This window comes from Nerophis ophidion, linkage group LG22 (genome assembly GCF_033978795.1).
Source record: "Nerophis ophidion isolate RoL-2023_Sa linkage group LG22, RoL_Noph_v1.0, whole genome shotgun sequence".
In the NCBI taxonomy this organism is placed as follows: domain Eukaryota; kingdom Metazoa; phylum Chordata; class Actinopteri; order Syngnathiformes; family Syngnathidae; genus Nerophis; species Nerophis ophidion.
The window spans coordinates 20900617-20916615 of NC_084632.1; positions in this window are offsets into that span (position 1 = coordinate 20900617).

Genomic DNA, 15999 nt, shown 5'->3' on the forward strand with positions numbered 1-15999 from the left:
GAAAAATGTACACTTCATTTTAATGGGAATTTCCTGAAAAAATAAGCATTTCTGCTGAAAATAATGGAAAGTGCCACTCAACATAGCAACTGACACTGTGGTCAAAGTTGGAATTGCTATAAAACACACTTTAAGATATTAGATACCCGATTTGTCACATTTCATGTGTCAGGCCAACCGTGACGAATGGTGCCATATGAAACCCTTTCCAAGACTACGTCCATCTAGGGACAAATCTGCTTCACGGGGATGCCTAAAGGACACACAATTACACGATATGGTCATGTGGGTTTTTATTCTGTACAGTATAAGCCATTTTTGCAGATGCAATGAGCTGTGAGTGGTGACTCAAAGAATCCATGTGACAGTAAGACAAACCCACCCCCGTCCTAAACACAGACCGCTGAGCTACAGTAATGGATTTGCTCTCAATCACTGCTCTTTTCATCTACTTACTGTTACAAGCAACATATCGACCTGAGGACCTGGCTGACTAAACAACATGGGCCTTAAAACACACTCACAAATTAAGGACGATTAAGGACACAACAGAGAGGGATGGTATAGATACAGTATGAGTACTATATACATCGTACTTCAAATAGTGCAACTTCACCACATCTCAGATATTTTGGGGCACATTTTTAAAGCAGAGTCCACATTTTTTGGTCCTAAATTAATCTTTTGTAATTAGAGATGTCGATAAATGTTTTAAAATGTAATATCGGAAATTATCGGTTTCGATTTTCCTGGGAAACTCCCAAATTTCAGTGCCCCTCCCAAAAATCTGTCCCGATTTCCACCCCGACAACAATATTGGGGGTGTTCCTTAAAGACACTGCCTTTAGCGTCCTCTAAAACCTGTCGTCACGTCCATTTTTTCTTCAAACTAACAGCGTGCCAGCCCTGTCACATAGTATATGCGGTTTTTACACACACATGAGTGAATGAAAGGCATACTTGGTCAACAGCCACACAGGTCACACTGAGGGTTGCCGTATAAACAACTTTAAAAATGTTACAAATACGTGCCACACTATGAACCCACACAAAAAAAGGATGACAAGCACATTTTGGGAGAACATCTGCACCGTAACACAACATAAACACAACAGAACAAATACCCAGAACCCATTGCAGCACTAACTCTTCCAGGACGCTACAATATACACCCCTGCTACCACCAAACCCCACCCCCCCCCAACCACACCTACCTCAACCCCGCCCGGCCCCGCCTCCCATCTCCCGATTTCGGAAGTCTCAAGGTTGGCATGTATGTTCTAGTACACTCTGGACTGAAGCTGTGTGTCTTCAATGTTTTTGTAGCTGTTGTTTTGAGGCATGTATAAAAAAAAATAAAAAAATTATGCCCTTTGCGAAAGTCAAAGTATAGTATTTCCCAAAATTGTAATGGGTATCAGGATTATCTCATTAAAAGCATGTTCCAAATAAAAATGCCTAAATGAACGAAAAATATCAACACTACAGTAATATTGGCCACTGGAGGAGACTTAACCAATTATAGCATGCGGTTCAGCATCGTGGCCACTGATTGGCTCAGCCTCCAGCAGCATTACTACATTGGATTAAAAGAGCGTAAAAGGGACTAAAGGGTGTTATTTAATGTCTTGAGGGCTTTCACAATGTTGAAAAAGTTATGAAGAAGGTTGTGAACAGTTTTATTATGCTCAAGCTATGAAAAATTGTCATCCATCCATCTTCTTCCACATATCCAAGGTCGGGTCGAGGGGGCAGCAGCCTAAGCAGGGAAGCCCAGACTTTCCTCTCACCAGCCACTTCGTCCAGCTCTTCCCGGGGGATTCCGAGGCGTTCCAAGGCCACCCGGGAGACATAGTCTCCCAACGGGTCCTGGGTCTTCCCCGTGGCCTCCTACCGGTCGGACGTGCCCTAAACACCTCCCTAGAGAGGCGTTCGGGTGGCATCCTGACCAGATTCCCGAACCAACTCATCTGGCTCCTCTCGATGTGGAGGAGCAGCGGCTTTACTTTGAGCTCCTGCCGAATGGGAGAGCTTCTCAGCCTATCTCGGAGGAAACTCAGTTTGGTCGTTTGTACCCGTGATCTTGTCCTTTCCGTCATAACCCAAAGCTCATGACCATAGGTGAGGATGGGAACGTAGATCGACCTGTAAATTGAGAGCTTTGCCTTCCGGCTCATCTCCTTCTTCACCACAACGGATCAATACAGCATCCGCATTACTGAAGACCCCGCACCGATCCGCCTGTCGATCTCACGATCCACTCTTCCCCCACTCGTGAACAAGACTCCGAGTTACTTGAACTCCTCCACTTGGGGCGGGGTCTCCTCCCCAACCCGGAGATGGTACTCCAACCTTTTTCGGGCGAGAACCATGGATTTAGACTTGGGGGTGCTGATTCTCAACCCAGTCGCTTTACACTCGGTTGCGAACAGATCCAGTGAGAGCTAAAGATCCCGGCCAGTTGAAGCCATCAGGACCACATCATCTGCAAAAAGCAGACACCTAATCCTGCAGCCACCAAACCTTGACTGCGACTAGAAATTCTGTCAGAGGGCAGCCTTTGCGGAGTCCAACCCTCATTGGAAACGTGTCGGACTTACTGCCGGAAATGCGGACCAAGGTCTGACACTGATCATACAGGGTGTGGACCGCCACAATCAGTCGGATAATTTTGATACATAATTTTTTATTTCTTCTTTGCGAAAATGTATCCAAATAACAGCAATAAACCAGGGATAACTGTACATTATTCACGTTTGCGATAATAATTTTTTTTCAAATCAATGTGTGTGGAGACGCGGAGCCGACGGTCCAACGGAGCGGGAGGGCACACTAGAGCCCGGCCCAAGATGGTGGCAAGGAGCCGGAAGATGCGAGCGAGCGGCGAGGAGGGGCGTGCCGGGAGCGGCGCCGCAGTCAAGTTCAGGTGCGTGGATCGCGCACCGGTACACAATTAACATTTCTCCTCATGATGTATAAAAGGGGAGAAGGAGGAGAGATCGGGGCAGAAGGAGTCGGAGAACACGCAGTACCAGCAGCGCACGAGAGACGACGATGCGGCCAACTGAAGGACACGGGGGAGCGAGCAGCGAGAGCGCGACGGAAGCTGAAAAGCGACTCGACCGGCAGACAAGCGTATTGAAAAATAAAGCGAGTCAAACCTGCAAAAGCAATGTCCTTCCTTGGTGGTCAGTGGAACCCGCACGACAACGGCAAGTGACTGTCACACAGTGGTACCTGAGTTTTTATAAGCCCCACTTTTGACATTTATTGGCCAAGGTTTTTGCCCGGTTTTTGGATAGCATTATGGATTATTTAAGACCTAAACATTGTGTGCAACAAACTATTCCCCGCGTATCCTTCCGTGGAATCAAGTGCCGAAACAAAGAGTCCCACACGCTTGTGACTTAAAGGGTTCATGTTATGCAAAAACTTTTCTTCTCTAATGGTAGCTTTTTTTTGTGTGTATTTAGGATCCCCGTAAGTCCAGGAAATTTGAACTCAAACCGTGGAAGCATGGCGGAGATATTTATCAAACAATCTTGCCTTCTTCCAAACTTGTTCTAAATAAGCCAAAGCCAAAGAGCCTTCCACAAATTTGCCATTTTTATTCAGTTGTAATCAATAAGCTCCTTCTTTTACTCTATCCTCTTGTTGAGGGGCAGACTGGCTCGTACATGCACATTAATAGATGGATGGATGGATGGATGGATGGATATATAGATAGATAGATAGATAGATAGATAGATAGATAGATAGATAGATAGATAGATAGATAGATAGATAGATAGATAGATAGATAGATAGATAGATAGATAGATAGATAGATAGATAGATAGATAGTTTATTGAGTCCTTCAGGAAAAAAAAATTCCAGCAGCAGTGTATAGAGTTGAGATCAATTTAAAAAGTAAACAATGGGGGTATAAATGCAAAAAAAAAAAAAGAAAAATATTACAATAAGGAATAAAAATAAAAATGGGAATAAAAATATAACAGTAAAATAAGAATATAACAAGAGAAATTGGTCACTACTGCCTAGTTTCTCTTTCCCCTCGGGGATTATTAAAGTATTTCTGATTCTGATGCTAAAATCCTTTGCCGTTGCCATTTCCAATAAAATATAGAATAATGTTCTAACTTATATCTGTCAGTAGACTTAAAATTTTACTCAGGAAAAAAAATAAAAATGAAAAAGTGAGAGTAGTGAAGCAGTGAGTCTAGTGAATGTTGATAAAATAAACTTTCTGGCTGTGGACATATCTGAGACGGTCTGCAGTTTAATGATGTTGCAGTGGTTTACAGCATTGATGGCATTACTAAAACCAAATCCCGCAGGCACTAAAGCTGGACGGCTGTGAGTTCTCCATAGAGAATTCTATACAGCCCCCGGCATTCTACAAAATGTATCTGTTTAACACATGTTGAGAGGCTTCCATAGTCCTCTGTGGTTCTGTAGGCACGGACAATGCTGCTCAGTGTGTCTGCCACTTTCTATAAGAACAGCTGCACGCCTGGGCAGGCCTGATATGATGCACGGCCTTTGGAGCGAGAATCCTATATAGTCATGCACCAGGGGGGACAGCAATCAACCAAAAGTACGTTCTATTGAATGACTCTGAACGCTGTACACTCGCCAGGCACAACATGAGCAATATCGCCATAATCTAATGAAATGCAATACAACTGGGTGGCTGTTTGTGTACGGAATAGGTAGAGTGGTGTAAACACACACATACAAATATTACACTAAACTGGACAAGCGGTAGAAAATGGACGGATGGATGGATAAGCACACTGCCATACGGTGATTCTTGGTTTTCGTGAGTAAGCCGTTCCAAAATGTGAGACAAAGGCAGAATCGTGCGAAAACTGGTGCAATGTTTCCCATCCATCCATCCATCCATTTTCTACCACTTATTCCTTTCAGGGTTGCGGGGGGCGCTGGAGCCTAGCTCAGCTACAACCGGGCGGAAGGCGGGGTACACCCTGGACAAGTCGCCACCTCATCGCAGGGCCAACACAGATAGACAGACACTCACATTCACACACTAGGGCCAATTTTTAGTGTTGTCAATTAACCTATCCCCAGGTGCATGTCTTTGGAAGTGGGAGGAAGCCGGAGTACCCGGAAAGAACCCACGCAGTCACGGGGAGAACATGCAAACTCCACACAGAAAGATCCCGAGCCCGGGATTGAACCCAGGACTACTCAGGACCTTCGTATTGTGAGGCACATGCTCTAACCCCATGTTCCACCATGCTGCCCATAATGTTTCCCATAAGAACTAAATGAAATCCAACGAGTCTGTTCCAAATAACCCAAATATTGACACTAATCACATTTTATAGAGAATAATTATAGATTTACATGCAGAAATGACAAATCAAATGGATAAATGAACATCACTTACGTTTAACATAGCTGGTATTCGCAATGTTCTTTGGCCCCATGGGAATTATAATCATACCTGCCAACCATGAAACCTCCGTATTCCGGAGATGTGGGTGAAGGGCGGTTGGAGGTGGGCGGGGTTAGGGGAGGCGGGGTTTGGTGGTAGCGGGGGTGTATAATGTAGCGTACCAGAAGAGTTAGTGCTGCAAGGGGTTCTGAGTATTCGTTCTGTTGTGTTTATGTTGTGTTACGGTGCGTATGTTCTCCCGAAATGTGTTTGTCATTCTTGTTTGGTGTGGGTTCACAATGTGGCGCATATTTGTAACAGTGTTTAAGTTGTTTATACGGCCACCCTCAGTGTGACCTGTATGGCTGTTGAACAAGTATGCGATGCATTCACTTGTGTGTGTGTAAAAGCCGCATATGTTACGTAACTGGGCCGGCACGATGTCTGTAGGTAGGAGAAGGGGGCGAGACAACAAGTTGTAGAGGACGCCAAATGCAGTGCCTTTAAGGCACGACCCCAATATTGTTGTCCGGGTGGAAATTGCGATACATCCGGGAGAATGGGTGCCCCGGGAGATTTTCGGGAAGGGGCACTGAAATTCGAGAGTCTCCCGGAAAAATCGGTAGGGTTGGCAAGTATGATAATAATTGATCATAAATTATGTTGGAAACGCATATTGAATATATAACGGGAAAAATATCCTAATCCATTGCTATTCTTTATAAAGTAACAAAAAAACATGCTGAATAAGGAATGTCTGTATGTGTTGTACTGTATGTTCTTTTATTTTTCCATATCTAACATACTGTGTTTAAGTTTGGGGAAATGTTTATAAAACAAACATACACCCAATAATTAAACTTCAAAAAAGGGTCATTAGAATAATACACAAAGCGTAATGATTGTACAAGGCTTCCCATGGGAATTCCAAGAAGCTCCAGTGCAAGCCAGATGTTTGTTAGTGTTGGAGTGCCCACTCTCTACGCAACCTTATGTATAAGTTTATGTGTAGGGCATCTGAGTCTGAAAATGACATCTTCACTGTGATAACGAACCCTAGCTGCAGTTCTGTTAGGTACTCATCTGGACTGAGGAACCATTGGCACACATGTTTGTATGTCAGAAACTGACATTTGGGCTTTATTTTTTATTGTTTTGTTTTTCTGCGATGAGGTGGCGACTTGTCCAGGGTGTACACTGCCTTCCGCCCGAATGCAGCTGGGATAGGCTCCAACGACCCCCCGTGACCCCAAAAAGGGACAAGCGGTAGGTAATGGATGGACGGATGTTTTGTTTTTAATGCTTTGTCTCGTGTTTGTATGTTTATGGATCTTATGGTCTGTAATGAAGATTGATGAATTCTCAGGTAGCAGGAATTGTTACCATATTGTGAAGTGAATTATATTTATATAGCGCTTTTCTCGAGTGACTCAAAGCGCTTTACATAGTGAAAACCCAATATTTAAGTCAGTGGTTCTCAACCATTTTTCAGTTATGTACCCCCTGTGGACATTTTTTTTATTTAAGTACCCCCAAATAAGAGCAATGCATTTTAGGTTGAAAAAAGAAACAAAAAAGTAAAATACAGCACTATGTCATCAGTTTCTGATTTATTAAATTGTATAACAGTGCAAAAAAATGCTCATTTGTAGTGGTCTTTCTTAAACTATTTGGAAAAAAAAGACATAAAAAATAACTAAAAACTTGTTGAAAAATAAACAAGTGATTCAATTATAAATAAAGATTTTTACACATAGAAGTAATCATCAACTTAAAGTGCCCTCTTTGGGGATTGTAATAGAGATTCATGAACTTAGTTCTAAACATTTCTTCACAAAAACAGAAATGTTTAACATCAATATTTATGGAACATATCCACAAAAAATCTAGCTGTCAACACTGAATATTGCATTGTTGTATTTCTTTTCACAGTTTATGAACTTACATTCATATTTTGTTGAAGTATTATTCATACTTGTATTATACAAGTATTAATCATATTTGTTTTTATATTGTTTTTATTGGTTTTATATTCATTTATTTTTTGTTTTTATTCAGTCATTGGTGGAGCATAATATAAATATATATATACTTTTTTTTAATTTAATTTTATTTATTTATTATTTTTTTTTTTTACAATTGTTTTTAACATGGCTGTGCAGCACTTTGGAAACGTTATTGTTTAAATGTGTTATATAAATAAAGTGGATTGGATTGGATTGAATAAATATATTTATAAAGTATTTTTGAATTGTTGCTATTTTTAGAATATTTTTTAAAAATCTCACGTACCCTTTGGCATACCTTCAAGTACCCCCAGGGCTATGCGTACCCCCATTTGAGAACCACTAAACTAAATTATATTTAAACCAGGGTGGGTGGCACTGGGGGTAAGTAGGTAAAGTGCCTTGCCCAAGGACACAACGGCGGTGACTAGGATGGCCGAAGCGGGGATCGAACATGGAACCCTCGAATTGCTGGCACAGCCACTCTACCAACCGAGCTACACCGCCCCACGACTGATTCAAATGTGAAAAGTACCCATCCATACGTAGTTCATATACATACTGCATAATTCTCCTGCTGCATGTGCCTATAAAAATCAATCAATCAATGCATGTGCCTATAAAACTTCAAATATACAACAGGACTGTGACAAGCGTGTAAACAACCTTGGGCTGAAACATGACCACTTTAGCTGGGCAAAATGATCACATTAGGTGTTAATTTAACACCATTACTACACTGTCGCACTTGCATTGTAATTGTTGTCCTATGAATTCTGTCGGGTATATTCCTTACAATAATTATGACCGTTCTGGAGAGCAGGAGGTGGAATTGGAATGACGGCGTCGACTGTGACCGTGCACTGCAGTGTGATGCATCACACAGCTGAACCAAAAGACTATTCAGTGTACGCCGACAGCCCGTCATATCTGCATATCGATTATTTGCGCCTGCCGTAAATATACTTTAATGGAAGTGTCAGGGTGTGCGATTGCGTATTAACCTAGGAAGGGGGCTCAGCTGTAGCTGGATGCTGCTGGCAAACAACATATGCATGCAGGAGGGAGAACAGGTACACACTGTATACTTGATGAAAAGGGACCCCAGATGTGTCATTCTTGACCTAATAACGCCTTTTAAAGGCCTACTGAAACCCACCACTACCGACCACGCAGTCTGATAGTTTATATATCGATGATTAAATCTTAACATTGCAAAACATTACAATACGGCCGGTTTAGTTTACTAAATTACAATTTTAAATTTCCCGCGGAGTTTCTTGTTGAAAACATCGCGGAATGATGACGCGTGTTTGTGACGTCTCCGGTTGTAGCGGACATATTAGCCCAGCACCACACACGGCTAAAAGTCGTCTCTTTTCATTGCATAATTACACAGTAATTTGGACATCTGTGTTGCTGAATCTTTTGCAATTTGTTCAATTAATAACGGAGACTATAAATAAGAATGCTGTTGGTGGAAAGCGGTGGATTGCAGCTGCCTTTAGCACCGAAACACAGCCGGTGTTTCTTTGTTTGTTGTGAAGCTTTAACACAGAGCGGTCAAGCGAACATGTTTCTCTACGTCAGGGGTCGGCAACCTTTACCACTCAAAGAGCCATTTTGACCCGTTTCACAAAATAAAGAAGACAATGGGAGCCGCAACCATTCTTGCGAATATCTGCTGGTAGTCACCCAGATAACAATAATAAGGGCGTGCTATGAAACCATTGCCTTTGACGCCTCCTACAACATGTGCAAACTGCTTGCCAGTACAGCAACATGTTGTATGTGGTTTCCGCAGATACATGTACACGACTGCAAGGCATACTGGGTGATACAGGTTACACTGAAGGTTGTGATATAAACAACTTTAACACTCTTACTAATATGCACCACACTGTAAAACCCACACCAAACAAGAATGACAAACACATTTCGGGAGAACATCCTCACAGTAACACAACATAAACGCAACACAACAAATATGGATGCAAAGGATTCTGGGTATTTGTTGAATACCCAGAATTGGTGGGTATTCTTTTGTTTGATTGTCCCTAGTTCACATGCTAGCACCTTTTGTTCCTTCTAGCTCATATGCTAGTTCTGTTGGTTTTTGTTAGTGCCTTCGTGCAAGCTTTTTTGTTCGTAGTATGTTCTTTAGTATAAATAAATCATCATTCTTACCATCACGCTGTGTTCCATTCCGCTTGCATCCACGAGAGAACGCAAACACACACCATTAAGCCAGCTAAGCGTCACAGTTATGTTTGTTTATGTAAATGACTTTATGTTGTGTGAGTATAGTGTGAAAACTTTTTACTAAAATATGGACTTTTGTACAGGCTGGAACCAAGTATCCATGTTTACATTGTTTCTTATTTGCTTCGAGACATTTGTATTTACAAACCTTGGTCAAGGGCTAATTACGTTTGTAAATCAAGGTTCCACTGTAATTTGAATAATTAGCATGCAAAAGCTTTATTTACCTTTCCATGTCGCAATGCTCAGCTGATAGTGTGTGTGGAAATGGATTGTGATCAGCGCGCTGCAGGAATAAAGGTCAACGCCTCTGTCCATGGTCCTGAAACAGAGCGCCGTCAGATGTGGGCGTGGCATATGCTGACGGAGAGACATAGCGGGCAGATGATTAGATTGCACAGGTGGAACGTGTTCAACTAATCATCTGTTGTCTTTAACAGTGAGCGGCCGGGTGCACGAAGAGGATGAAGTTGGGAGAGAGAATGGAAAGTCCAAAAAGAAAGCAGATTATTTGATGGTGGTGTTGAAAAACATTAAACCTGTTGTAAACTCTATGGCAGGGGTAGGGAATCTATGGCTAGGAGTAGAAGGGGTGTATATCGTAGCATCCTGGAAGAGTTAGTGCTGCAAGGGGTTCTGGGTATTTGTTCAGTCGTGTTTATGATGTGTTACGGTGCGGACATTCTTCCGAAATGTGTTTGTCATTCTTGTTTGGTGTGGATTCACAGTGTGGCGCATATTTGTAACAGTGTTGAAGTTGTTTATACTGCCACCCTCATTGTGACCTGTATGGCTGTTGACCAATTATGGCTTGCATTCACTTGTGTGTGTGAAAAGCCGTAAATATTATGTGATTGGGCCGGCATGCAAAGGAAGTGCCTTTAAGGTTTATTAGCGCTCTGTACTTCTCCCTACGTCCGTGTACACAGTGGTGTTTTAAAAAGTTATAAATTTTACTTTTTGAAACCGATCATTTCCAATATTACATTTTAAAGCATTTATTGGCCAATGATATCGGCAATCCGATATTATTGGACATCCCTACTAAAAACATTGGTCTTACTTAAAAATGCATGCATTTAGTTATATTCAGTGTTAAAAATATATTATATGGCTCTGACGGAAATACATCTACAGTGTGAAACTCACACTTGCCATCCATTTTTTTTTTATATTCCAATTAACTCATCATCGGTTTTAATGCTGGTTGGAGAACACCTAAATACCCAAAGTAAACATGCAAGACCATGGGGTGAACATCATAAGAACCAAAGAGTCTGGGTGTCATCCTGGGTAGCACCTTATCATTCAAGTCCCATATCAATAATGTCACTTGGTCAGTGCACTTCCATCTTCGCAATATCTCTCGCCTACGCCCGTCTCTTTTCCTCAACAGCGCTGAAATTCTGGTTCCCTCTCTGTTCACATCCCGTTTGGACTACTATAATGCTCTACTCTTTGGTTGACCTGAGAAGTCCATCCATAAACTACAACTTGTTCAAAACTCCGCTGCCTGGGTCATTATTAGAACCTCCTCCATTAGTCACATAAAACCTGTCCTGAAGCTACGCCATTTGCAACAATTAGTTTCCTCTGTTCCCAAATGTTTATTGAGTGTTGTTAAAAGAAAAGGTGATGTAACACAGTGGTGAACATGCCCTTTCCCAACTACTTTGGCATGCATTGCAGCCATGAAATTACAAGTTAATTATTATTTGCAAAAAAAAATAAGTTTATGCGTTTGAACATCAAATATCTTGTCTTTGTAGTGCATTCAATTGAATATGGGTTGAAAAGGATTTGCAAATCATTGTATTCCATTTATATTTACATCTAACACAATTTCCCAACTCATATGGAAACGGGGTTTGTAAAACACATCATAGAAATAGTAAATGGGTTATACTTGTATAGCGCTTTGCTACCTTTTTTTTACGGAACTCAAAGCGCTTTGTCACTATTTCCACATTCACCCATTCACATTCACACACTGATGGCGGGAGATGCCATGCAAGGCGCTAAACAGGACCTATCAGAAGCAAGAATGAAGTAGGGGTGGGGGATACATCGATATACGCGATATATCGCGGGTTTGTCTCTGCGCGAAAAAAAAATGACTATATCGTGATATTCAAGTATACGTTCTCACGCAGTTGCTTTTAGCTGCGGTCATTACACTACAGGCTCTTCTTCACACTTTCTTGTCTCTCATTCTCACGGAGACGTAAAACAAGCGCACCTTCTTAAATATGTCACATACTGTCACGTCATACGTCACATACGTATAGGCCCTCCGGAGCAGAGAGGTAGCAGCATAGGTAATGTTAGCTGTGATGCTAGCGGAGCCGTGCGAGTGGTAATACGAGAGAAAGAAGGGGCGAATCTGGTAACAAATGAAAGAAGAATTAATTCCGAAAGAAAAACAGCAGCGGTGGTTCGGCTTCAAGCTGGAAGATGTCGAATAGACAACTTTAATTTGTCAAGTGTGGGGCACAAGCGTTGCTACCAAAAGTAGCATTACTGCTAATATGTAGCATCATTTAAAAAGTCACCTGCTACTAACTGTTTAATAAATACGGTTTTGGTCAATTTACTTAGTTGTGATTTCCTTCTCTGCATGAAAGTTTAAAATGAGCATATATTAATGCAGTATGAACAAGAATGTTTTAATGTAGACACATTGTTATGGATTGCAAGGAAAGTGACGGCAAACGAACACCAGAGAGCAGTAGTGTTCAATGATTTATTATATATATAGTAAACATATATATATTTAATGATAATAATTTACAATACTAATAAACAATAGAATGGTGAGTGACACAATCCAACAGTGTACGTGTGTGACTATGTGTAGATTAGCTGTCAAGTGTTACCGTAAATGTTGAATGAATAGCGAAGGAACGAGGCAGTCCATGGGGCATGCAGGGGATCCGGGGCAAGAGAGAGGCGTCTGAGTCGTGGTGCGAGCGAGGAGTCGAGGAACGAGGGAGGCAGTCGAAAAAAAACAAGAAGCGCGGCGGAGACAGGGAAGATCCGGGAGCACAAGACGCACAGCTTGACTCAGGGTTCCACACAGGGAAGGTAAAGTTCATTATAATCCGGCCCGGCATGCCAGGTTGTCCAGGCTTATGAAGGCAGCTCCGTCATTGCCGTCAGTGTGAAGATTGCCAGTGATTGATTGCAGCTGGTGGCTGCTGCAGGGCGGAGACGCGCGCGGCTCGTCCGTGGATGTGTGGATGTGTCCTGAGGTGCGCACAGACGGATGAGCGGCGTTGGCAGTAGTGTGAGCTGTACCACACATAGAATCATTATACTGCTGTGATTATATGTATCAAGTGTTCATTCAAGGCTAAGGCAAAATATCGAGATATATATCGTGTATCGCGATATGGCTTAAAAATATCGAAATATTAAAAAAAGGCCATGTCGCCCAGCCCTAGGGTGAAGTGTCTTGCTTAGGGACACAACGGACGTGACGAGGATGGTAGAAGGTGGGGATTGAACCAGGAACCCTCAGGTTGCTGGCACAGCCACTCTCCCCACGCCGTCCCCATAGTTGCCAGAAAAAGGCAACTATGTTGACCAAACTGGAAATGGTCAAAAGGTGCTGAATGGTTGTTTGTCAATACAAACCCGGTGACTGATAGGTGACCAGTCCAGGATGAAACTACACTCTGCTGCCAGGGTCAGCTGGGAAAAACTCCAGCTCGCCCACAACCTTAACGAGGACAAGCTATATAGAAAATAAATATACATATCAAAATGACAGAAAACAGCAACAAATGTTAATCAGTACTCCTCCCCTTCTTTCTGGGTCAAAAGCATAAACGAGAAGCGTCATAGATTCACGCAAACAAAACCATTGCCAGACGCGATTTCCCCAAAAACCTTCCTCCTCAGTTTATGTGACTACAAATCACAGCCGTTGCATCTCTCTGCTTCATTCAGCACACATGCTGCTAATTGGCCTGCAACGACATTACTCCCCTCCCCATAATAAGGTTATGTGTGCGTCTGTCCGACCAGGCCCATCCTCCAAAACCACGTGCACACACTGACACAAACACACACAAACAGAGAGCAGTACAGACAAAATGACGTTGAAATGTGTGTGTATGTACGGTACATTACTATTACAGAGGAACCGGTTTAAGCCCACATCCCTCAGCTTGTCTGAATTATCCCACAAAAAAACTAAAATATTGCCATTGCTGGCAAATTTACTTTTACCAGAGAATTTGCAATAATTATGGATTTGTTTGTTAACATTTACAGAGGGATAAAAGCACGGCTTCGGACTTTTCTTTTGCAGTTTCTTTTTGTTTCTGATTTTGTCATCTGAGTGTTTGACAAGCCTCCTCCCTCCCTGTTTTTAAATCTCTTCTTAAAAACATACTTTTATTCCTTGGCTTTTAACACTGTGATATCCATCCTGCATTGGCGTCACATTTTACACCTGCTCTGAACCTGTTTTTATGTTTTATTTATTTTTTATCATGTTCTTTTTGTGTTGTTTGCTCGGTTCTCGAATTATCTTTTAACCCGCCCATTAAACAACACTTTGGCTACCCCTGTGGTAAATTTTAAGTGAGCTCTAGAAATAAAGTTGATTTGATTTGATTAGATGACCACGGGGCTTCACGGTGGCTGAAGGGTTAGTGCGTCTGCCTCACAATACGAAGTTCCTGCAGTCCTGGGTTCAAATCCAGGCTCGGGATATTTCTGTGTGGAGTTTGCATGTTCTCCCCGTGAATGTGTGGGTTCCCTCCAGGTACTCCGGCTTCCTCCCACTTCCAAAAACATGCACCTGGGGATAGGTTGATTGGCAACACTAAATTGGCCCTAGTGTGTGAATGTGAGTGTGAATGTTGTCTATCTGTGTTGGCCCTGCGATGAGATGGCGACTTGTCCAGGGCGTACCCCGCCTTCCGCCCGATTGTAGCTGAGATAGGCGCCAGCGCCCCCCGTGACCCCAAAAGGGAATAAGCGGTAAAAAATTGATGGATGGATAGATGACCACGGCTGTCAAAATGACAGATTTAAAGCAGATTAATCCATCCATCCATCCATTTCCTACCGCTTGTCGCTTTTGGGGTGGCGGGGGGTGCTGGAGCCTATCTCAGCTGCATTCGGGCGGAAGGCGGGGTACACTCTGGACAAGTCGCCACCTCATCGCAGGGCCAACACACAGAAAGACAACACTGACATTCACACACTAGGGCCAATTTAGTGTTACCAATCAACTTATCCCCAGGTGCATGTCTTTGGAAGTGGGAGGAAGCCGGAGTACTGTGACGGAACCCACGCAGTCACAGGAAGAACATGTAAACTCCACACAGAAAGAAAGATCCCGAGCCTGAGATTGAACTCAGGACTACTCGGGACCTTCATATTGTGAGGCACATGAACTAACCCCTGTTACACCATGCTGCCCGCAAATTAATCCATCATCATTAATATTTTGATTAAAATTTCCAACACAAATAACCTATTTTTTGAGCAGACTGACTCAAAATCCTTGAATGGTCTCTGACAACACATTTCTGGAAAACTAATCTTTACCCTTGCGAGAATGAAAAGCTGAAAGTTGCTGTCATACCTGGGTGAAGTCTTGTCTGGTTCCAGCTTGCTCTTCCTCATGCGTCGTTTGTCCTGATTGATTTCACCTGGTCCCCTAGGCTTAAACGTCTCGTCCCCCTTCTGTCCTGTGCCAGAGTGTACTGTCACGACCAGAATTGGACTCTTAACACAGACGCGGGATATCAAAAGCAGTTCTTTATTTAGACAAGGGAAGGTGTTATGATCAGATACCCGGATCATTCCATATTCTTGTTTTTGTTCCATTTTGGTATCACACTCTGTTGTTTGATGTCCTTAGTTCCTGTTTTGTTCTGTCACCATGGTAGCTTATTAGTTCACCTGCCCCTTGCTTTCAACACACACCTGTTTCTACTGATCACTGCCTTATTTAAGCCTGCCCCTTTTCGTTCTTCTGCTTTCACGCAACAGATGACTGCTTTCCCTTCTCTTCTCACTAGCTTTCGCGCTACGCTATATTTTTCCTTAGCTTTCATGCAAGTAGTTTTTGTTTTTCCCTTTTTGTGCCTTTGTGCCAAGTATAGTGTTTCTGTTCGTTTCCCTAGCTCCCATGCTACCGCCATCTGTTTGCCTATTCTGCCTATCACCAGTGTTTTTGTTCTAGTCTGTTTTATTAGTTAAATAAATTATTTGTTGCTTACCTTACGCTGTGTTCTTGCCCAACGGATCCTTGGAAGAACAAATGCGGCATCGCTATGCCCTCCAAGCGTCACAGAAGGGATCCAAAAA